This window comes from Rhipicephalus microplus, chromosome X, assembly GCF_043290135.1.
Source record: "Rhipicephalus microplus isolate Deutch F79 chromosome X, USDA_Rmic, whole genome shotgun sequence".
Taxonomy (NCBI): domain Eukaryota; kingdom Metazoa; phylum Arthropoda; class Arachnida; order Ixodida; family Ixodidae; genus Rhipicephalus; species Rhipicephalus microplus.
Window position 1 is genome coordinate 19,540,637 of NC_134710.1, and position 24,947 is coordinate 19,565,583.

The window sequence follows — 24,947 nt, forward strand, 5'->3', positions numbered from 1 at the left end:
CCACTTATCTCAAAGTGCTGTTTTCTGCAGAGACTGTAGCAGATTACTTTAGTTTTGTGCACATTTATTTTCAGACCTACTTTTCTGCTTTTCATGTCCAGTTCTGTAATCATGAGCTGTTATTCGTCCCTTGAGTTACTCATCGCAGCAAAGTCATCAGGGAATTGCAGATTACTAAGATACTCTTCATTAACTCTTATCCCTAACTCTTCCCAAACTAGGGTATTAAAAACCTCCTGTAAACACGCGATGAATAGCACCTGTGAGACCGTGTCTCTCTGCCTTACACCCTTCTTTATTGGGATTCTGCTGCTTTCTTTATGGTTGGCTGTGAATTCACTGTAGATTTCTTCCAGTATGTTTATGTAGGGTTCTTCAATGCCCCGATTCCGTAGTGCCTGCATTACTGCTTATGTCCTGGCTGAGTAAAACGCCTTCTCATAATTTATAAAGGCTATGTATAGGTGTTGGTTGCATGTGAAGGTGTAGTTTCATATGTTTATGGCACGCAATACGTGAACATTTTGGCACATTCCCAGTGCAGTTAAGCACTGTGTATTTCAATCAGTGCAACTTCTTTCGTGATCTAGCAGTATTTTATTTTGGGCAAAAAATATTTTTTATAGTCTTCTTGCTTTTTCCCACTTAATAACGCAAATTATTTAATAAAATATCACATCTCATGTGTTAATAAAAGGACCAAGGCAGTGGAGGGCCTTGACACTGCGATCATGCACTACCATATTGCAATTTCCAACTGCAGCTCAAAGATGCTGCTTGACATATTTAATGCATAATAAATTCTATTGTTGCAACGTTTGCCTGTGTAGACTGTTGGTTGTAAAAACATGCTCAGAGGATCGACAGCAGCAGGCCTATTAGTTTTTAAATAGCACCCAAATCGTACTCCATGCCTCCTGATTATAGCGCAGCGTAACAGTATTTGTCTAAAATATGTAGTCAATAGGTACGAAACTATAGCTGCGGCACTTCAAGCAAGTTATTTGCAGGTAAAAAAAGGTGGGAGCGCCTGATCACAGCACTATTGGGAGTCTGTCACCATGTACAGATCTTTTGTACTTGCATACGTTTCTGTACTCTCAGGCTCATGTAGAGCAGAAGGAACCTTTGTTGTTGACCATTAAGAGCACAATAAGAGAATTCGGTTTACCTCTCCCAGCCATACATTTAAACTAGAAAGTTTGTCAGGTTAGAATTAGTTGAGGAGATAAAGGTACTTATAATCTTTAGATGCTATAACACCCCATGAGGAGGCCTTGTTTGTCAAAAAGAAAAAGCTTCCTTAGCAGAAAAACCAAGGCAAGGCTTCTCTTGATTGTGATGAAAAAAAAAGCCTTCGCTGTCTTTGACAGTAGAGTTTTAACAGCGTTCGCCAACACCAAGAAAGGCCGACTGTTTTTCTAGGTCTTAAGCATTTTTGCTCGCCTCAGAACAGTGTAACACTAAGCTCTGTTTTTACTCTTTATATAGCTTCTTTCCTATGCGCTTATAACAAACTTTTAATACCTGAACGTTGAATGTCTAGAAATTTAAATACTTCTGAAGTCAAGATTGTCACAAGCTATTTGGATTTCCTTTAGCATGGCATCATAACATATTGAACTTCACTGTAATGAATAGAATACTTTTGCTTTGATTGAACAGTTGCTGTTTCAATCGCCATGCATTTTCACAGATTATGAAACACATTAGACATGATCTAATGACAAATGTCTCAACATAGTAAACAGAAAAGTTGTAATATTCATATGTGGTGTTTCATAGCATATTCAGATAACGGGGGTGCAGCTGAGAGGTAGAGCGCTTGCTTCGCATAGCATATTCAGTAAAAGCATTGCTGGTGATCGCTGTATTGTTATCTCATTGAATTTGAATAATTAGTATTGAGGGGCTACTTTATTGCATGTACTTATAGTAGCACCATATTTATCCTGTTCTTTATGTTATGTCTGTGCATTTCAATAATGACATTTGAACAGCCTGGAAGTCGTATTAGTAGTGCCTGTCTTTGTCATGTTTCACCCCGATTTAGCATTGTGTCCTATGCTAGATGCCAAAACAGATTGATAGGTCACATCTCCCATTTACCATGAAGAGGTTTCTTTTTAAGCCCACCTTTAAGGCAGTGACGTTATTCTGCATTCTGCTGTAGAGCATATGAGCAATACTATTTGTTCATACAGGACGCTATACCATCAGTCGCATTTACATGCCTTTTTGGTCTATACATGTAGTTTTAAAAATCATCAGTGTAAATGCGACTGTATTTATTTAATTATGAAGTAGTGCATTAGAAGAAAAAAAGTCCGCACCTCTATTCTGCCCCTGGGGTAGAGTGAAATGGTGCTATGCAGTCAGGGGGGGATCCAGCCGCTTTTTTTAGGCGGCGGAGTCGCTAATTTAACCCTGGAGAGAGGGGCATGTTCATTACTTTTTTGTTTTTTTACTAACCCAAAAACTCTATCATAGCGTAAATACTAATAATGTGTGCCCAAAGGGAATTCCACTCATGTGTCCTAATTGGTGATAGCAGGTAGACGGTGAGCACTGAAGAGAGGGGGAGGGGGGCGGAGATCGCCCATACTGCCCCCCTTCTGGATTCGCCACTGCGTGCAGTTCTGCACAAGATTACAGGATTGATTCCGAACCACAGCAGTCACATTATAATGGATGCGATATGTACTAGTGCCCTAGTGCCATGCACTCGGAGAGATTATGAGCTTTCACTTACAACAGTACATCTCATAACCAGATTTTAGTTTTGAGACATTAAACCATGGAACTTAATTTTATTATTTCTTCTCTAAACCAGCATAGATGCACAGTGCTTGCAAAACCCTGCTCCCAATTTTTTTTCATGTGGATGTCTGACTCATCACATACGTTATGGCATCATTTAGCAGTGTGGTTTTTCAGGGCCTTCCTGATTGCCATGTCCTTTTTTTCACATTTGTTCAAACCAGAAGACAAATTCACCAGTGAACAATTACGGCACGGAAGGATGTTTGAAACAGTTGGTTATGTGTTCAAGTGTGCCTGTACACACGCCTTTTGCAAATCAACAACAAAATTCCTTCATCTTTGTTATGCAAACTAATTCTTAATTGTGCAGCAGTCATGCAGCTATACAGTCAGAGAAATACATGTTCAGGACAAATAGAAATGTTTAACAAAAGTTGCTGAGATAAAAATGCAAGGTTAGGCGTCTCATAATCATATGGTTGTTTCGGGACGTTAAACCCCACTTATCATAGAAAATGCCATGTTAACCTTGCTTAAAAAAGTTGCTTGTTATTTACAACACACTTAAGGATCAATATTAATTATTTGCAATTAGAGACAAGTGCAAGTTTAGAAAAAAGTGCATCTTAAAACCACATGAGGGAGCAGGTAAACATTATTGTCACAAAGCACTTTTACTAAATATCCTATCCAAGATTGCAGGAAAATAAGCACCTGCAAACATATGCGCTAGAAATAGCAACAGTATGCTCAGCTTGAGGCTTTTGATGCAGGAAAAATAAAGGAATTATGAAAATGACTAGATGTTGGATGACAAAGCCAAGACAGTGTTTTATTAGCAGTTTTTGAAATGCTTAACTTGTGGATATTTTCAATAATGTTGCTGACTTTGCTCGTTGTGCACTTGGCTGGAGTGCAGATTGATTTTGACCACTGTCACCTTTCCTCCTTTGAAGTCCTTGGCAGCAAGTACACGTACCTGTAACAGACATGGCAAATTTACCCTACCTCCTCCTTTATTCCCTGTATAATTCAAGCAGCAGCTTATCTTCCCACTCCCAAATAAAGGTGGCGGCGAGTAAGCTATGCATGCATGAACTTCACTGCACAGGTCGGGCTGCAATTCGAAGCATAAACTCTCATAAGAAACTATGATAAGGGTCCACTTTGTTCAGACTGCTGAGATTAAAGCGAAATTGTTGAAACACAAAAATATGAAAATAGATTGCTTTATTGCTGTAAAGTACAGCACAGTAAAGTGATAGTGCGAAAAGAACACTCACAGATGGAGCAGTCGAATGGGTGGCAAGCGTTCCTTGGTTGAACGGGCAGTCACATTCAATGGGCCTCGTGCAGCCCTGGCCATGCTATGAAAAAAGCACATGCTAGTGCCTTCATTCCAACTTCAATCGTAAGTGGGCACCCTTAAATACAGAGCAAATGCCCCTTCCTACTTTACAGGAGATCTGGAATATGTGCAAGCGGCCCCACCCCTTCCACAATTATTTTTCAACCTGTTCTCCACTACAAAATTCTGCAGCAGCAGTTCCTTGGAACCAAAGTTCTGAGAGGCTTTATATATGTGCAAGAATTTTTTAACACTTTTACAGTGTGATGTCTCGAGGCTGCCTTCTGAGTTGTCACAAACTATCTGAACATTTATAGAACATCTTTTGCTGCCTTCTGAGTTGTCACAAACTATCTGAACATTTATAGAACATTTTTCCCCCCCTTGTCATAACACATGAAATTTCACAGAAGGATTCTTTTCAAGTCTGTAAAATCATTAAATGTGTGTGTATTCAATACAGCATTTCATTTGAAACACTTGTGTGCATTTTTCTTAAAGACACTTCTATATTGAATTAGTGTCCGAGACCAAGCAAGGGCCCCCTCTCCAGATCATGCCTGATCATCTTTCAGCAGAAGGGGTGATTTCTTGAGGCTTTACAGTAGTAGGAAGTGGGAGGTATTGCTTGAACCAGTGTGAATTTCTCACTTCGAAGTACTAAGAACCTGGTCAGCTTCTAACCCTACGCAAGGAGAAGAAGCACAGCAAGGCCAAATACGTTTTGCACTGTTTCAAGTTTTAGTTCATCATGGTGAAACTCGCATGTCCATCAAACAAGTTGTGGAAATGAGGGCAAGCTTCAGCCATGTGTAGCTTTTGAGCTTGTGAGGACACACTTTCCACGTTACCAGTCATAGTCAGCATCGCTGTACACTGTCGTTCTTTATGAAAGGGAAAACGCGAGCACGTGGCCTGCTCTCTGTAGCGGCTGGCTACAGCATCATCAACCTACAGCTGAAGAAAGTGTGTCCGCTTCTGTTACTTAGCAGCATCCATCCAATGGCCATGATTCATTCTTTTGTTTGCCAATAGATGACGGCAAAAGGCAATGTGCTTTGTTTAGTGGTCGGTTTGTTTGTTCCAATTCAGTTAGTAAATAATGTTAAGAGAATACCGACACAAAACTGTACGTGTCATTTTTTCTGTTGCAATGAGTGGCTAATGACCCAGTTATCTTGCCTGCAAACCTTGTTTACTGGAGCGTGCAACAGTTAAATTTAAAAAAGACATTTTCATAGTGCACTGCTGGGACGTACGAACCTTGCCTCACAAGGCACCACAGTGCTGCAGACTTGTGAGACTGCATATTTATTTTGTTTGTTTGAGAACAGTAGTGCATGAGCTCGTTTAAATACACATGTAATATGTGTCTGTTGCATTGAATAGTTTTTGGTGTCATGCTTCGTATCCTCCATTCTCGTTGCATTATACGCGTTGAGATATCATACACCTAACATTACAACTACACTGACTTTCATATCTCTTTGGGTCAGGTGAATGAGCTGGTCAACTACTCTACATCATTCTTGTTAGTTTTTTCCTTGGGTGTTGAAGGTACACTAAAGAGCAATATAATTTTTTGCATACTATTAAAGTATGATTTCACAACACCACTCTTACCACGACACAACGGTTAGTAAGTGTGATGCCGCGCAAAGAAAATGTTCTGCCAAACGCCGCGAAGTCATAAATTTTGATGGTGCTTACTGGGTTCTACATAGCTTCTAATCGATAAAAATGAAAGACATTGTCATCTGTGGGTGTCGTAGACCTAGCATACGAAGTTTCAGAAAGTATCACCGAGCCAATCGCAAAAATATAAATAATGCATTTAGAAATTTTTGACCCCACGCATGGACATTCCGGCACAAATTTAAATAGTGAAACTTCAACCTTAATTTTCTCTGTTATTAATGAACTTGGGATAGTTAAACATGTGGCATTGGCATTAGAGTTCTCATCGTGCAGTTTGTCAATCTAACCGAAGCCATTGTTTCTCTTAAGTATCCTAGTAATGCTTTTGTAAAATACACACAAGAAGCTTGTGAATCAAATGCGAAGCAGCAAAGCAAACTGGTGTTAGGAGTACGAAGTTTTTACGATGTGATTTCACCAATGCCGCATTGCTGCATTGAAGGGAACCGAACTGCTCGAGACTACAGCAGCAGAGGCCTATAAATCCCTCCAGAGTTTTCTTCCACAGTTTCAACCACGTGGGCTCAATAGTGGCAAAGCATGACTTTTAATCCACTTGTTTTTTACAACTTTATCATAAGCAGAGACTAAGCCATGCATTTATTATGGTTTAAATATTGTTTCTTGACACTTCAATGGATAAGTTGTGATGAGGTAACACTGATATTATTGAAAATAGAACCATTTTGAAGAATAGATACGATAGCTCTGCTGCTAGAAATCCTTTTGACATGCATTCATTACAATTGCATTTATTGGCAATTGTAACAACTTTAACCCTAGTAGTAAGTTTACCATGCACCACCCTTTCAGCAAAATTAACTTTCTGGATATGACCGTGACGGTAGCTATTAAAACATTCTTTATTGTGAGGTACGAAAAAAAAAAGGACAAATCCTCCGCCCACAGTATAACCATACAGCAGGCAATGCCAATTCCAAAAGAAAAATGAACAGGGCAGAGCCAAGGGAAGGATGTGCAAGAGAAGCAAACTCCACCCCCAGTCGAACTGGAAAAAAAAAAAAAAAGATCTTGGTTGGGTTTACAATGCTGTTCTTACAGCTAACATGTTTAGCCTAATTTAATCTTCAGTGGTGAATTCTTGTGATGCACATTGTAATAGGGCTGTCTTGGAGTTCTTGCTTTTACAGAGAAATCAAAGGTTACACTCTACATAACGTCAACAAATAGCCATCGATAATATACAGATTACACAAGCCATCATCTATGACACGGCAAACAAGAAATATTTGTCACACAAGCAAAGCATTTAGGGAGCGTCTGTAGCAACAATGATGACTATGCTCACCAATTAAGCAAACCAAAGAAGACATTTGGAAAAATTACCTGCACAACAGTCTCTACAATGAAGCTTGCAAATTTGGAAGTCATTACTTGCCAGAGTGTCTACCAACCTGGAAAACCTGGAAAAGTCGGGGAATTGGGACCCTTCTGGAAAAGTAATAGAAAAGTGAGGGAATTTCTGAAAAACCTCGCCAGGTCATGGAAACCGACAGCAGTTCTGTGAGGCCGTCACAAACATTAGCATTACCATTGATCAAAGCTTATAATGTCGCTCTTCCAACAGCAACTACAGTGAGCTGCTAGAAGAGGTGTGCAAAAAAAAAGACATTGTCTAACTGTTGCTTCTTAGTGTAAACGCAAAAGGATACACCGACCCATGGAACACAAAGTTTACTGACGTTTCGACACCCAATATGGGAGAAAGCCTTGTTCACAATAAAAACCATAAGAAAGGCACAGCGTACCTAAGTACGCCTAAATACATCACGTAAGCAGCGAGAGTACATTGTGCAGAAGTGTCCCATCACTCCTGTTCAGCGTATGTACAGTCATCTGTATCTGGATTCCAGGTGCAGGCATGATGCAAGCTTATTTTAAATGCGAAGCATTTTATAGTCACACCTACTTGCATATCCGGCGTTGGCTGTGGTGTCTGCACCCTACTGCACATGCTTGCGTCTCGCGTCCCATGCCGCATTCTCGTGCTTCGTGCCAACTGTCGCTCCCCCCTTCTCTCACCTTGCAAGGCTGATGCAGGCAGCGTCTGCTAGTAAAATATGACTGCTCGCACTGCACAACCGTTCACTGACCACCCCGTATATGTAGGCACTGGATTGGCCGGTTCAAAATTTAGTCAAGGGCGTCTTTACTTGGCTTTCGCTTGACTTGACGTGTTACTTACTCAATTAGATACGATGGAAGCAGCAGTACCTTTAGCCAGTAGTGGGGCACAACCTAAGATCGGTGTGGTGTCCCACCACTCATTGAAGGCAACGCTTTTTCTTCATTCAATAAATGGGAATATAAAAGGTGAAATAACAATTGAGGATTCCCAAACCATACCCATTTATGAAACATTCACGTGATACCACCACTCTGTGATACATTTATTCGAGTCCCCCTTGTGGGAACATGTGTTTTTTTTTTGTCCAGAACACACGTGTTTGACTAATAGATTTGGTGGTTTGTGGATTCCGTGTGTTTAGCGAGGGCAGTCGAGGCCATGCATTGTTTCGTGGCATCATATTTATGTTGTTTGACTTTTTTCTTGAAATCACCAGTTTCACTGATGTACTGATTGTCACAATTGTGGCAGCCTATGACATAAACAAGACCAAGGAAATGCCTGCTCGCCAACTTGTCCTTCGCATTGGCTAAAGCATTTGTTTGGTTTCACGTTATACATGCACTATTTTGATGTGTGTTGCTTCTGCATATTGCACGGCATACCTGACTTTCGAACCACAACATTACTCATGTCTGTAAATTTATGCGTGTTTGTTTAGGCTGCAGTTTCAGCTTGGCTTGAAGTTTGCCTAGGCTAGAACTGCCATCAGAAGAAGCTTGCAGGGCTACTCAGGCGTTTTAATATTATTATTATTATTATTGGTGGCGCAACATCAAACGTTCTCAGCTACACACTTATTGCTGGTAGCTGGTGTTTCAAGGGTAGCACTTGTGTAACCTCAGGTAAATTTCTCATTTAAGTTTCGTGAGGTTGTGTAAATATATCTGCAATAATTTTTTAGCGTGATGTCTCCAAAAGAGCACGTAAATCAAAGTAACGTGCCGACATCCATGATTCATCTGTGGAATCAAGGTAGCTGTCACACCTTGACAGATTCCTTTTTGCCACCACATATTTAAACATCCGCACTTTAAAAGCCGTCCCCTGCTTTCATTGCAGCCGTATGGTTTCCATTGCACTTCAAGTGTCACAGCCCAGAGACAGAAATTAGAAATATGCATGTGCTCTATGGAAAAAGAAAGAAGGAAAATTTTGCAGTGCAGCTCTGTTCTTTATTTATTTATTTAAAGTATACTGCAGACACAAAGGATCATGCAGGTGGGAAATTATACAAATGCAACGTTGTCGTTACTCGTTGTCAAGGCAAGGTGCACAGAATAGGCAAGGAGTAGTTATTCTTTTTTTTTTTGCAGAAAAGTATATTTTAGAGGTGTGCAAGTTAGGCAAGGATGTAAATCAATAGTAAATACAGCAATCCAGGTCGAGTCGTATCTAATGTAATCCACATCCTAAATAGTTGAGTCAGTAAATATAGTAGTTCAGGTCCATCTAATTTAAATCAATCCAATCGACATCCTAAGCGGCATGGGCTATGGCCATTATAGAAAACTAGATTATACTCCAGTGGCAGAACCGGCCAGGCTCCTGTGTCCTCATTTTGCACGGATGCTGCGAGATGCATCACTTCTATGTTTCCTAGCAGCTTTGACAGTGACGTTGGACTATTTCAGGCTCTTTTAAACTTTTATCTGTGGTTACTCTCAAGTGGTGTGTTTGCTTCGTGGTTCTTCCGAACATCAAACAGCTGACTTGCTCACTGTCTAGCTCAGGGGTCTTATTTTGGCCAGATATACATGTTTTTTTTTTCACATTTACCGCAAGCGCTTGGGAAATTTTAACTGCGTCTGGTGAATATGTTTACTTATTTTATATGGAGCGTCTGATTTTTTTCTACCATTCGAGAGTTTGTTTCCAGTGCACTGAGTTTTCCAAACAGACGTAGTGGTCATAAAATTTGCTTTGAACCATCATGGAAAACCTGGAAAAGTCAGGGAATTTAGAAATATCAAATTGGTAGACATCCTGCTAGCTGAACATGTCCCGTAGCCCAGCCTGACCAGCCGCTAGCCTTTACAATCAAATATCGAAACGCACTTTCAAACTTAAATAGTATTCTTCGGAAGTATTACCCAGCATTAACAAGCAACGAGCCCCTTACGAAAACGTTCCCTGAGGTGCCAGAGGTCGTGTATCGCGGCAATAAGAATTTTAAGGACATGTTATGCATGCAAAAGTAAACCCACACTTTTTTTGTTCTTTTGTACACATAATACCTTGTTGTCATCCAAGATAAAAGACCAACAAACATCTTCAAGATTATGTTAGAATTAAAACCACCAGGAGTGACTTATGCATAGTATAAAATGCAGTTTTACCTGCACTAGTTCAAACATTCATCATCATCATCATTATCAGCCTGACTACGTCCACTGCAGGACAAAGGCCTCTCCCATGTTCCGCCAGTTAACCCGGTCCTGTGCTTGCTGCTGCCAATTTATACCCGCAAACTTCTTAATCTCATCTGCCCACCTAACCTTCTGTCTCCCCCTAACCTGCTTCCCTTCTCTGGGAATCCAGTTAGTTACCCTTAATGACCAGCGGTTATCCTGTCTACGCGCTACATGACCGGCCCATGTCCATTTCCTCTTCTTTATTTCAACTATGATATCCTTAACCCCCGTTTGTCCCCTAATTCACTCTGTTCTCTTCTTGTCTCTTAAGGTTACACCTACCATTTTTCTTTCCATTGCTCGCTGCGTCGTCCTCAATTTAAGCTGAACCCTCTTTGTAAGTCTCCAGGTTTCTGCTCCGTAGCTAAGTACCGGCAAGATACAGCTGTTATATACCTTCCTCTTGAGGGATAGTGGCAATCTACCTGTCATAATTTGAGAGTGCTTGCCGAATGTGCTCTACCCCATTCTTATTCTTCTAGTTACTTCAATCTCGTGGTTAGGCTCTGCGGTTATTACCTGCCCTAAGTAGACATAGTCTTTTACAACTTCAAGTGCACTATTACCTATCTCGAAGCGCTGCTCCTTGCCGAGGTTGTTGTACATTACTTTCGTTTTCTGCAGATTAATTTTAAGACCCACCCTTCTGCTCTCCTTGTCTAACTCCGTAATCATGAGTTGCAATTCGTCCCCTGAGCTACTTACTCATCAGTGCAATGTCATCGGCGAAGCGCAAGTTACTAAGGTATTCTCCATTAACTCTTATCCCTAACTGTTCCCATTCTAGGCTTCTGAAAACCTCCTGTAAACACGCGGTATTGCATTGGGGAAATTGTGTCCCCCTGCCTTACACCCTTCTTGATTGGTATTCTGTTGCTTTCTTTATGAAGCACTATGGTAGCAGTTGATCCCCTGTAGATTTCTTCGAGAATGTTTATATATACTTCATCTACGCCCTGATTCTGCAGTGTCTGCATGACGACTGGTATTTCTACTGAATCAAATGCCTTCTCGTAATCTATGAAGGCTATGTATAGTGGTTGGTTATACTCTGAGCATTTCTCTAAAACATTATCAACATATAACCATTCAAACATTATCAACATATAAATATACATATTGTCACAAACAGGACAACCTGTTAATGTTTCATTAAATGGGCATCAAACAGGCATGGCAAATAAATTACTGGAAGCAATGGCGCACTCATTTTATTGTGGCAGGACACATCTTCGACGATCTTAAACCTTAAATACTGTAGTCAGCCTTTCGGAAAAAAATGAAAATGGCCTCACTTTATTCACAAGTTTTGTACATTTCAACCAAGAAGTATAATTGTTTCAAAGGGGGCTCTTGAACCAATTTGATATGACATACAGAACGAAAACCAATAAAAAATAAGCCATTCTTTAAGGAGTTAGTAAGGATAATTATCCCCATTGTCAGGTAGTGCTTCCTCGAGCCAAGGATAATTCAGCAAAACGTCTTCTTCTTTTCTACCGTTCCATGCAATACCCTTGCTCCCTCTTGCCCTTCATTTCTTTGTTTCATGGGCTTTTGATTGATTGCCCCTTTTACCCTGGTGCAACTCATGACGGAGGATCGGCTTTTAACTCACCCAATTCAGCATGCCGTATGCATTCTGTATAAATTTATGAGGTTCATTATGTATCAGTGATAGTTAATTGTCTTTTTGGTAGGTAGAGAGAAAGTTCACAGAAGTATGCTCTCAATGTGAGCCCAGCTTAGTTCACACGTGTGTGCCTATAATTTTTGATCCAGGCTATGATGAATAAACTGTCGAAACTTCGAGCTCCCTTAGACCCCTTTCCCTATTATTTCATCACACAAAACAGCCATATCTTTGTGGCTTCTACAACAACATAAACCGATTAGAATAGCAAAGAGTACTTCTAGCCTGACCATTGTGTCTAAAAATCCATAGGGGCAAGTGTGACATAGAGGAGGGACATCGTGTCTGTGATTTGCAGACCAGGGAGACATGAGGCTATGACAAGTTACCAATATGCAATGACAAGGAGAATGAATTCAGTGATTGTGCAAGCATTCCAAGCTAGAAAAAGGCTAGGAGTGATTAGTGCCTTCTGTCGCATAAGCCATGAAATAACAAAATCAACCACCATCACCTCTGCCATCATGTGGAATGCAACAGCACTACCAAAGGCTGCATCCATTGTTCTTCTGCTCAGGTTACGGCATGCAGCTCCATAAAAGTAAAGTTAGGGCACATAAATGTTTCAATGTGGTAGTGTTGGAGCGCATGCTCAAATCTATTGCGGCCAAATTAGAAGAAATATCTTTGCTTTTTTCGAGTCGTTTTAGAAAAACCTTTAAATCGGTTTGAGGATGACGTTACATTCTATAGGTATTTGCTGGTGAATGGAAGTTCTTTGTTAGATTAGAAACTTTGTAAAATGGTTTTGCTATATCGAGTTTTAATAGGATTAGAAACCTCATAAACTGGTTTTGCTAGATCGAGTTTTAATACTATTTGTTAGTAAAAATTATATATTTGGGAGCCATAAAAATTTTGTAAGTAGGGGTGGGTGCTGTAGATGACGTTTTGACAAGTGGACTTGTCTTTTACAATGCTCAACGAAATTTTGAGAAATTTTGTTCAATACAAGAACCATTACTTTATCATTGTGCCTATCCCAAGAAATTAAGTTATAATATAGAGGAGCCAAGAAATGTAACTTGATGCTATATAATATTGCGCACATGCATCAACAAAGACCGAAAGTTTGTACCGTGCACTGACTGCTAAGTGGGGAGAAGTGTGCTAATCTGATATTCATAATAAAGTAAACATCACATTCTTTCACTTAAAAAATAACGTGCAGGAAAACTAGTAATAACTGAAATTGACATTGTACTTCCTAAAGAATAAAAAGTACTTCAATTTTCCATGTGATACTTGATTTAGCAAGACCGAATACGTACATGTGCTTTAACGTATTTCAACAAAGGGCAGGACTATGTGGACACTATAGAAGGGCAAATCGCTATTGTGCCCGCATAGTCGTGGGTTGTGTTAAAATATGTTCAAGTACTTTCACAAACTGGCCCAGCTTTCAGTTCTATGTACATGTGCTTATTTGCAGACGTCCAATTATTAAAGACCTACCAAGTATGATACACCTTTTCTGCATAATTTTGATAGAATAGCTTTGTATATGTGGTAAACTGCTTTTCTTGCATGCTCGTCTACTCACGCAACCAGCAGCCGAAGAGGTAGAGACCACAAGAGTGCTCGGAAAGGGTTTGAGCATTCGCATGTGTCATCATACCGGTGTCACACGGGCGTAGGCAGTATACCACGCAGTAGCGACATACCTGTCGATCGTGATCAAAACTATTAGAGTGACATCAGTATTAGTCACTGCCAGCTGCCTAAACTAATTGGATCAAATACGGTGCAGCCGTCATCTTACTGCAATATAAAAGGGTCCGACATAGCAAACAAGAGCCCATGTGACAGTGGTATTGTCAGCACAGTGCGTTAGACCCTAAATCTCAATCAGAAGTAATAGGGAGTTTTACAATAGCCCACCGTGAGTCGTTGCGGTGTGGTCGCTGCCACTGCGCATGCGTCGGTTGTGAGCCGCCGTTCTCATTCGCGGGTTCCCCGCAGAAAATCCGAAATATCGGGCGGTGTATGCTGCCCACATGCGGCCTGCAAATGCTGGTGTCGAGGCCATGTGTAGATTCCGTGCATTTAAGTTTGTGGGGCAGCTAAAGTCTCTAGATTGTTCCCTAGGAGGGGAAAACATTATTCTAAAACTCGTATGGTGCCCGCTATGTCTGAAAACGTTATTCTAAAGCTCTCTAATGTCTGCACAAATCACCCGGCACTAGTGCATGATCACCCCGACGTGGGAGTAATTCAACGCTATGGCAAGCATGAACCAGCCAACACTAACGTATCATCGAATGTGCAGGGAATTGAATTTGTCAAACAAACCACTGCCACCGCGCAGACTAGACAGCCAGCACTTGAGCATATCACATCGAAGTGGGATGTTGGTCATAACACTACTGCTTACACGAAACACCCACGGCGCTCGATCTTCCCCCTTTGAAGGATCGGTCGGCCGAGAATCAGCCAGTACTCCCGCATCAATAGATTCTCAAGGAATAACACAGCAATCCATACACACCGCCGCACAGCACCAAAATCGACGTTGACCAAAATAGAGGATGCGTTTACAGTCGATGTCGGCGCACCGCTAGGGACTAAAGCACTACGCATGTTCGCGCGATCTGGTGCTTAGGCGGTACGTGGTCGTCAAAAAAGCACCTAGCGTGCGGCCACTCGTATTAGTTCACGCCATGACTGGCCGTGCCGCTGCAGTCGCCGGCTAGTTCTGACTGGCACGGTGAATGTACATGTTTTTTTAGTGCTCCCGATCGACTGTGCAGATAAGTGGCTTTGCATGTTTTGAGCTTGCTTTTATAATTAATAAGGCAGCAGTTTAAACTTTTGTCGCACTTATTACATCGTACCGATTTTTCAGGGGTCAGTCACCAGGTATTTACTTCTTTGTGTTTGTGCTTTTTCCTTTTGCCACCCCGTGAGGGAGGTGCACGTACACCGAACACGCAAGTTTTTGTAGTAGAGCTGAGACTTTTTTTTTTAGGGCAGGAATAATTGTGCGCTGTGTTTCGTAATTATCGAGTGGGACAATTCATAAGGACAATTGGTGTCAAGAAGACATGGTTAAAAAGGCTGTAAAATATTCAGGATGCGGTGTGGGTTTGAAAATGAACGCAAGTGCAGACACGAATGGAGAGTAGGCTGACATCAAGTTTAGGCAAAGTGAAGTCGAAGAAAAAAATAGAGAAAATGATGGTTGCCTAGAGTGAACTGCTTATGAGAATCACGGAGCTGGAGACTGCGTTGACGACAGAGCAAAAAAGAACGAGGGCTATGGACTAGCGAAGGTGAACAAAGAAGCAGCCGACGGAGAGACGGTAGGGCATCGTCAATCAGAACGGCGGAGAAGAAAGAGCAAGCAAGTTCGAAAAAAAAACAAAAAAAAAAAAAACAGGTTGAGCCGGTTCAGTGGTCGCAAGACCCAGCTTCAGCGAAGTAGTGGTGAGGTTGGGAGGGGACAAAGCAGCCAGCCTCACAGGTGCAAGTAACCCCCAGGTGCAGGGCGCTCCAGCTGAAAAGTCGCAGCACGTGATAATCGCAGGGGACTCGAATTCAAATCGATGCGCAGAAGCAATCAGAGAGGGTAAGAGGTGACAAGAGGGTTGCAGTAGGGACGTTCCCAGGATGCAAGCTAGAAGCAGCCGTGAGGCAAGCGAGCGTAAAACTCAAAAGTACAGCTGATAGACAGAGCCTCGTGATTATTGCAGGCAGTTTAAGCGATGTCTTAAATAAAGATACGGCAGGACTAGCGACTACACTGGTGAAAGGGGTGGATGACATGCGTGTCATTTCTCATCAGGTACAGGTAGCGATATGCACGATACCGGAGGCTCCGGTGCGTGACAGCAACCTGCAAAGAACGGTTAACACAAGCCAAGATATACGGCGGATGAGTCGAGAGAAAGGCCTTGAGGTGGTGGAAATAAAGAAAGAGGTGTATAGGTGGGGTGGTTTCCAACGACAAAGAATTCACTTCGACGGGAGGCTAGGTCATGAGGTGGGTTTGCAACTTGCAGGACACGCAGTAGCTTTTTTGGGATGGCATGCGGGCCCTTCGGAGTCCATAATAGCTAGTAACGAGAAAACAACCAGGCAGACTCTTTGACAGGTGGTATAGACAGATATAATTCCAAAGTGGCACCAATATCTAAGACACATAGAGTCCGGGGAAGAAATCAACGTAGCCACGAGGGCCGAGCCAATTCAGACATAGGGTATATTAACATGCAGGGTGGCAGGAATAGGCTGAAGTGGGAAAGAAGAGCAGCTAAGGGAGGAGAGGGCGATGGTATATGGTTTTGTAAAAACACATCTTAGGGACATGGAACAACCACCTAAGAATCCGGACTACGCATGGGAATATTGTAAATGAGCAGAAGGCGGAAGAAAGGGGGTAGGTATTGGGGGCATTCATTCATAAAAGTACAGACTGGCAAAGGGTCAAGCAGGAGTGCAAGGACCATTTATGGCTGAAAGGGAAAGTGGCAGGGCAAATGACGCTCCTGGGTTTTGTACACCTGTGGACAAAGGCAAAAGCCACAGATGAAAACTAACAAATGGTGCAGTGCATAGAAAATGACATTCAAGAACTAGGAGAAGAGTGCGAGGTAATTATATTAGGAGATATGAATGCACACATAGAAGATATGGATGCATTTACTGACCCAACAGGCAGAATTCTAATGAATATGTGTGAAAGGCATGATTTAATCATTTGAAACAACACCGAGAAGTGTGAAGGGCAAATAACATGGGAGGTAGGAAGGCTGCAGTCGACGATAGATTATGCACTGATGTCACATGGGATGTATGATCGGCGAAAGGTGATGAACATAGATGAATATGGGTCCAGAAGCTTAGGTAGTGATCACAAACGTATCTAGCTGAGTTCTGGAAGAGAAATGAAATTGGAAAGGTGGCATTACGAGCAACCACATAGCAATATTTATTCAGGAAGGCAAATAGAAATAGCAGCTGAAGAGATTGAGAAAATAATCACCAAGGATACTAAAACAGAGTGGACGTACAGAAATATAACTCGATTGTTTGAGTTAGTGCTTGCTAAGGTACAAGTCAAATCAACCGAGAAAAGCAGACACAAACCCAAGAGCAGGTGGGATGAGGAAGTTAAGAGAGCCATTGTAAGACGTCAGGAAGCCTCCAGGGAACACAGGTATGCTAAACAGAGAGGTTAATCGGAAGATGATGTCAAAGGAAAATGTGATAACTTTTTGAGCTGCAGAAGGTAAGCGTCTGATTTGATCACTGACAAGATTAGAAGAAAGGGGGCTCAATGGATGACAGAAGTAAACAAAGAGGATAGAAAGGCAGTTGCAAAGTTTCGGAACCATCTCAATTCTCTGAGTGATAAGACAAGCATGAAACGGAGGTTTATAACTACAGTACAAGGGGGTCAGACTAGAAGGGGATGAGGCAATGGAATATATAAAAACAATGATGACAGAAAAATTTAAACATCAAGAAAACCCTGCATGCACCGTACCAGATAAGGATAGACCAATTAGCTCAATGGATCCACTGGGACAACAAGAGTAGGAAAAGGCAGAGAAAAGGGTTCCTAATAGCACATCAACAGACCTTGACGGCGTCCCAATCATGCTAATAAGGAAACTAGGACCAAAGTCTAAGCAAACATTAAGAAAGGCAGCGAGCAAAGTAATAATGGATGGTGAAGCTCCTACTGGGTGGAAACTAAGCAGGATGAGCATGATCTATAAAGGAAAGGGGGACAAAGCCCACATAAACAACTACTGTCCTATAACAGTGACATCGGTAGTTCACAGGCTGGTGATGCAGATAGTAAAGGAAAGACTACAGGCATGGGTGGAGAATGAGGGGGTGCTAGGAGAACTACAATATGGGTTCCGCAAACGAAGGAGGTTGGAAGATGATCTGTTTTCACTGATGCAGTGTATTGAAATAGCGGAAAAAGAACCCAGGCCCTTGTGGCTGGCATTTCTAGATATCAAGGGAGCTTATGATAGTGTGATTCAAGAAGGCTTGTGGAGAATACTGGACACACTAGATGTGAAAGATGGAATAACTAGTCTTATAAAGGATATCTATAAATGTAACACGGTAGTTATCAAATGGGAAGAACAGATATTTCAACCTATAGAGCTACAACATGGGCTTCGACAGGGATGTCCCTTGTCACCTTTGTTATTTATGCTGTATCTCCAGGGACTAGAAGCCAAATTAGAGGGGAGTCGACTCGGCTTCAGCCTCTATTTTGCCAAGCAAGAAAAACACATTGAAGTCATTACCAGCATTTATGTATGCAGATGATATAGTATTAATAACCGACAACAAGGAAAATCTGCAGGGATTGATAGACATCTGAGGTAATGAGGGAGATAGGTTAAATTTAAAGTTTAGCAGGGAAAAATCGGCAATCTTGATTTTTAATGATAACAAAGACAATGAGCATAAGATACAGGAAGTCACGCTAGAAATAGTGGATAAATACAAATATTTGGGCGTATTTATAAATAACGGGGCTGAGTATCTAAGGGAGCACAAAATATATGTAATGACTAAGGGCACCCGGAATGCACCTGTAATGAAAAATAGAGCACTGTGGAACTACAATAGATCTGACATTGTGAGAGGGATTTGGAAAGGTGTCATGGTCCCGGGTTTGACATTCGGCAATGGTGTCTTGTGCATGAAATCAGAAGTTCAAGCAAGATTGGAAATTAAACAACGTGGCATTGGTAGACTTGCTTTGGGAGCACACGGTAATACCCTAAATCAGGGGGTACAGGGTGACATGGGATGGACATTGTTTGAGTGCAGGGAAGCTAGCGGCAAGATAGAATTTGAGGAGCAATTGAGAAAAATGAAAGAGGAGCATTGGGCTAGGAAAGTTTTCAACTACTTGTACATGAAGAATGTTAATACTAAATGGAGGAAGCGAACTCGAAAGCTCTCAAGCAAGTATTTAGACAGCAGCAGAATACCAAGCCTAAAGGAAACATTGGTTAAGAAGAAGGTGAAGGAAATAGAGAGGGACATGTGGAAGATGGGAATGCTTACGAAATCATCACTGGAGACCTACCGAACATTTAAGCAGGAAATCGCAAGGGGAAAAAAATCTACGAAAATTCTCGGGGTAGTTCTCTGCTCTTCGAGGCTAGAACGGGAGTATTGTGGACAAAGGCGTACCGAGCAAAATAGGAACGTACAGGCACGGTATGTAGTGCGTGTGGAGAGGAGAAAATGACTGAACATTTCATAATGTTCTGTAAAGTGCTCCGTCCTATAGTCAAAGATAATGGCGCCGAATTTTACAAAGCATTGGGGCTTAGGGACAGTGAAGGCAAAATAGACTTTAAATGGGTAGAAATAAACTGGAGGAGGCTAACTGATTGGTGGCTACAATCGAGGCGTGAGTGAAATTCAATATTTAAACACACAGTGATAGTACTTAACTTTATGGCTAGGTGGCGTGAGCCACCACCCAATCTAAAGGGCACAGCTGGATACATCCATCTATGCATCCATCTGGAACAGTGTGGGAATGGGATGGTGGTGGTAGTGGTCAGAAGAGGAAGAAGGCACCTAATTTCTGCAGCCCCGTGGGGAGCACGGCGCAGTGCCAGAAATGTAAAGGCGTGCCCGGGTACCGTGCTATGCAAGTGCCAACGTTTTTAGATACTGTCAGTTGGGTAAGCGCGCATTGTTTCAGCGGTGAGGAGAGGCCCCCTCCCATATCCCGCGCAATGACGGCGCTGCTGTCGCTTTGCGATTGGCGAAGGAGCGTTATCTACTACCTCTACATGCGAAACAGCGGGAAATTCGTTTCCAAATATGCATATTTTAGTTAAAGCAGCTTGATGAGGGCCGAATGAATAGTACTTAGTTAATAATAAGGGCTGCGACAGTACCTAAGAAATGTATGATTATTTCTTTGCCTGCAATGACTGAGTGGTGTGGCCAGCGGGTGGCACACCAGGCCAGTGTTGTTCTCCCCCCCCCCCCCCCCCTTACCCCTTAAAAAAAATCGTTTCGCTATTGTTTACAGAGCAAAAAGTGACACTCGACTACACTTATCTGTCCGGCACCCTCTTCAGATCAAGGTGGTGCCTCTACCCCCCGAAAAATAATTCTGCCTGCATCTCTGCAATAAATAGGGTTCATCTGAGCCTTCAGGTTGTGGATGATTCTAAGCAAACGAGCCTGTTGTAATTTCACATCATATAAATTGCGTATAATAATATATTTAGAAATGGCTGTGCTTTTTTTTTGAACAGCTAAGGAAAAATAGATCGGCCACATGAGCATTACTGCACGAATTAGCGCCACAATCCTGCTGTGCTTTATATCAGTGAGCGCGCAAGCCTCACGCTGGCACAGCTGACATAAATGGTATAAAATTATGTGAAGATGCATTCCATACACAAACTCTCTGGATTGTAGCCGAAATGATCCAAGTAGTTAGGAGGTGGGCTTTCAATGTTATGAAAAAAAATTTAAGAAAAAATAGAAAACTGTGCAATAGATGGCATGTAGCTAGTATTTAATTGACTTTTCTTTGGAAAAGCTCCTTTGCAATTTGTATTTCACACATGACACGACGATGAAGCTTGCTTAGTGAATGAGCAGTAGGATAGTAAACATGCCGACCTGTAGTGCATCGGGCTGTCGAAGTAGCTATGCCTCCGATGAAAACACTTGCGATCGGCGCACTTCTTCAAACTTCAAGTAATTTTGCAGTTCTCAAGGCTCGGACAGCTGCTCTTCCATGAGAAGGCTTCCATGTGACATTCAAGACCTACATTTCGGGTCCGAGGACCTAATCTCTTTTTGCGAGCACATAGTAGGTCAAACGTTTTCAAATTCAGCGTGGTACATTGGCACTAGAGCTTGATGCTGTTCCTCTAATTTTTCCGAATATTCCTGCACAGTTGTCTAAATCAGCGGCATTAAAGCGCAAAAGGGAACCTTGAAACTAGAAGAAACCGCAAATTTCCAGGGCCGTGTGTCGGCCCTTGTGTGTGGGACGTTAACATAGAGTACTGCTATGTTGACGAAGCTACTGGCATCCCCTCCGATAGCTACTTGGTTGCCTGCAGTACAAGACCGATGAAAGTTTCGATCCAGGAATACAGGGCTTATCAAGGAAGTTCTTTTTTTTTCAGAGTTTTTAAAAACAAAGATTGTCGAAATGGACTAGGCAGTGGCATTAACAAAAAGCTTCACCTTTGTCCTCAGTTGTAGGGGGAAGCTTGTTCTCTCGTGTGCATACAGCGAATATGGTTTGGGAAGCCAGCTGAACCTCATGAGCTTGCAGATGGTATCAACTTTTCTCAGTTATGTTGATCACCTGAAGATATACACGGGCTGTCATAGCAGCTGGTTCGCTTCGATTTCGACCACAACATCAGTCCCGAAGATTCGGGACATGTGGAGGATCACTTTCAGGCTGTTCTGAAAAGACTTATGCCCACCATGCAAGAACACAAGAAAGAATCGGCAAGCTCGTTAGAAGAAAAAAAAAAAAGAGAAATCTATAAAACCACCGAAACTTCACCAAAAATTACGCTTGACTAAAAACTAAAAAGACGGTTAATACGGCCACAGTTTTGGAGAAAAAGTGTAGAACGACGTTCGGAAAATGAAAACACGGCTTTCCAAGGGTTCTACCAGTCAAGTGGACTAACTGATAACCCGCTTCCTTCCAGCACAACAACTGATATTGCTTACCGAAACCTCTTTGAACCCAGATTAGCAAATCATTCCCTTGATAATTTATTTGTTTAAGGCGCGATGATGTCGACAGAGGCAGTATGTTCATCTTTGACATCAACCTATAAGCAGCAGCAGGGCTCGATATCTTAAGGAGCAAGCACAAGTAATCAGCCACTCGGTTTCGTAGCGCAACCCTCTGGCTGACTTTGCTTTGAAGTTTTTAGCGCAGCACAAAGAGCGAACTTGAAAAAAAAAAAAAACCTTCTTCCTGGATAAGCTCGGTATTCCAGGATTAGAACATTGTTCAGTCTTGTAATACAGGGAACCACATTGCTACCTTTGGACACAACTCTGGATCGGATGGGACGCCAGTAGCTTCGTCAACATCGTTGCTTTCTATGTTAACTTCGACACATAGCCACCACTTGCGCATTCGAGTTTTTTTTTTAATATTTCGGTGGTTTCGTTTTGCGCTTTAATGCTGCTGGTTTAGACAAATGTGCAGGAATATTCCGGAAAATTTGAGGAAACGCACCGGCCTTACATGTCCACATACCACATGAAAGTTTCACGTTTCGCCTTACGATGTGCTCGTAGCAAGCGGTTAGGTCCTTGGATTCAAAATGTAAGTCGGAAATGTATGTCTTGATTCTCACCAGGAAGGCTTTTCATGGAATAGCAGCTGTTCCATGTTCTGAGAATTGCAGGGTAATTTTGGGGGTTTGAAGAAGTGCCTCTGATCGCAAGTGTTTTCCTCAGAGGTATAGCCACTTTGACAGCCCGGCGCCCCGCAAGTCGGCATGTTTACTATGTTAAACTGCTAATTCAATCAAGCATGCTTGATTGTCGTGTAGCATGTTAAGTACTATTGCGATGACCGAAATCTAACCTTTTCTTCAAGCTCCCGCCGCTGTGGTCTGAGCAAGCGAACTAAAAAAAAAAAGTTAACGCTGCCGCAGGACGCCGGCAGCGGCAGTGGCGGCTCAATCTCAACGCTACGCCAGCGCCGCTCCTCGAAGCGGATACGAGTTTTGGCCGGCTTCGGAGTGAGCTTTTCTAACTGACAGTATCTAAAAAAGTTGGTATGTGCGCATTGAAAAACACCACATGGTCGAAATTTTCGAAGCCCTCTGCTGTGGCATCTCTCACAATCATATGGTGGTTTTAGCACGTAATAAAACCCCCAAAACCCTAATTATTAATATCATTGTTATTAATATTTACCCAAAACGCTGGAAAATACGCTTAGACAGTTACTTTGCTTCGAAATATTCTAAAAAGTGTTGCTTGCATTAGTAAGGTATACATGCCAGTACTATTTTTCATGATTTAGTTTTTTGTGGTTTCCAGGATTTGTTTACAAGAACAGTTATTCTAAGATACAACTGATGTGATGACTTTAAAGCACCATATGTAATGTGCCGACCGCTGAGAGAGGGAAAAAAACGTTTTACTGTACCACGATTTTCTACCAGATATGGAGAAGCGTCTAGAAGAGTACATATTCCCAAAACTTTCATTGAACTAACTTAACTGTTGTTTTCAGAGTTCAAAAAAAAAAGTAAAGGAATTACTCTCAAGCTGTAAATCCCATGACTATGGTCTACTTGTATGTAATATGTGCTCATGTTTCCGCTTCTTTTCTCCTTTTCTATTTATAGCACGTTTAATCGTTTAGTCTGTTCGTTGGCAAAAAGAAACGATGATACTTTCTGTGACTTTGTGAACACATCGCTGTAACCGACTCTGCTGGGCCTAGTGACACAAGTCCTCGAAGTCTCAGACAGACCCGTTGTTGTATTTATCGTGGATATGTACTATGAAGTGTTAATAATAATATTAATAATAATACTATTAATATATCCTAAAGAAACAGCAGAGCTGGGTGGCCTTTCTTGTTTCTTTATTTCTCTCTCTCTGTTTTCAATCTCTTCTTGGTCTGTATGTGTTTACTTCTTTTCTCTCTGTCTTTCGATTTATTCCTTCATCACAATTTTAATCTTTTTTTTCTTCCCGTTGTCTCTCCCTTTATTGCCCTATTCATACTTGCCATTTCTCTTTCCCTCTCACTCATTGTTTTTCACTTTCTGTCTTGCTCTATCTCCCTCTCTCTTTCGCAAAAGTTTACCCAATGGCGTGCATGATTAAAATGTTGCTTATTTAGGTCCATCTCTTTGGATCTCTTTCGTTTTCTGTTATCTTTATGCCGCAAATCCCAGTTATTACATCCCACGCTAGACCGCTCAGCGCATGGCAGAGCGCTCTCGAGGTTATTATTATTATTATTAATATTATTATTTAATTTGCGTACACACAAGGACACGGAGGAAAGTGGGAGAGAGAGAGCAAGCTGGCAACTGTCACCTGGAGGGACACAACGCCTGCTTACTCTTTCGGGAAGAGGGAAGAGATAAACGAAGAGAGAAAGAGGAAATAACAAAGAGAAAAGTAAAGAAATGACGAAGACTTAGGCTCGGGAAACAAAGCATAAGACAATGAAGAGGAACAGAGCACACGCCAGGTGCAGTTTCTTTCCTGTAACTTAAAGCCTCCGGCAGCTTCGCTTATGAAACAGAGAGACAGACAGAGGAAATGGTCCTGAAAAAATGCGTTGTGATGCTCTCTTTTAGGGGGAATCCATGGCATTCGGATGTAGAGAGGGGAGGTTTGGCGAATAAGTTTATTTGGAATGACACGTCAGAGCCGACCGAAAGCGTTGTTTCCGTAAATTGGACAGATTGCTGTCGCTATGCGCGCTCCGAGGTTGTGCATGTGACTCGTCTTCATGCAGTATACCTGCTTGCTTACAAGAGACTAAGCTTTCCGCGTAGTCGGTATAGTTTGTTCTTTAGACCATGCTGTATTTGCTCTGCGTGGAAACTTTTCCCGGCTCAGACATTCCCAATTAGTGCTCTGAACTACTGAAAATACTGCCCCAATGCGCTAAAAAACGACTTTTGTAACTGCGCGTGCCTCACATCTTTAAAATTCTTTTCACCATAATTGTCGGCTTCTGGCAAGCTAATATGCATGCGTGTGTCTGTGTGGTAGAATCTGGAACGCATCAACTTTCCCAAGAATTTCTTTTTGAGCATGTTCTTCAGTTTTGGTGTTCCAGAAAGCGAAACATTACAATTTTATTGTGCCTGCGTGCGCCCGTTTGTTTCCGTACTAGTGATGTGC

General features: G+C 41.9%; 1 protein-coding gene across 6 annotated transcripts in view; it reads left to right on the forward strand.

The window, feature by feature from the left end:
• The window catches only part of LOC119175694 (uncharacterized), an 82,022-nt gene that overhangs the window by 15,726 nt on the left and 41,349 nt on the right, over positions 1-24,947 (forward strand). Inside the window, exon 1 of one of the 6 annotated variants that reach the window (XM_075881909.1) lies at positions 4,114-14,670. The exons of the other annotated variants lie outside the window; for them this stretch is intronic. The gene's annotated coding sequence lies outside the window, so the exon portion shown is untranslated. Of the gene's footprint in view, positions 1-4,113; positions 14,671-24,947 lie in introns of those variants that run through there. 6 annotated transcript variants of the gene reach the window in all.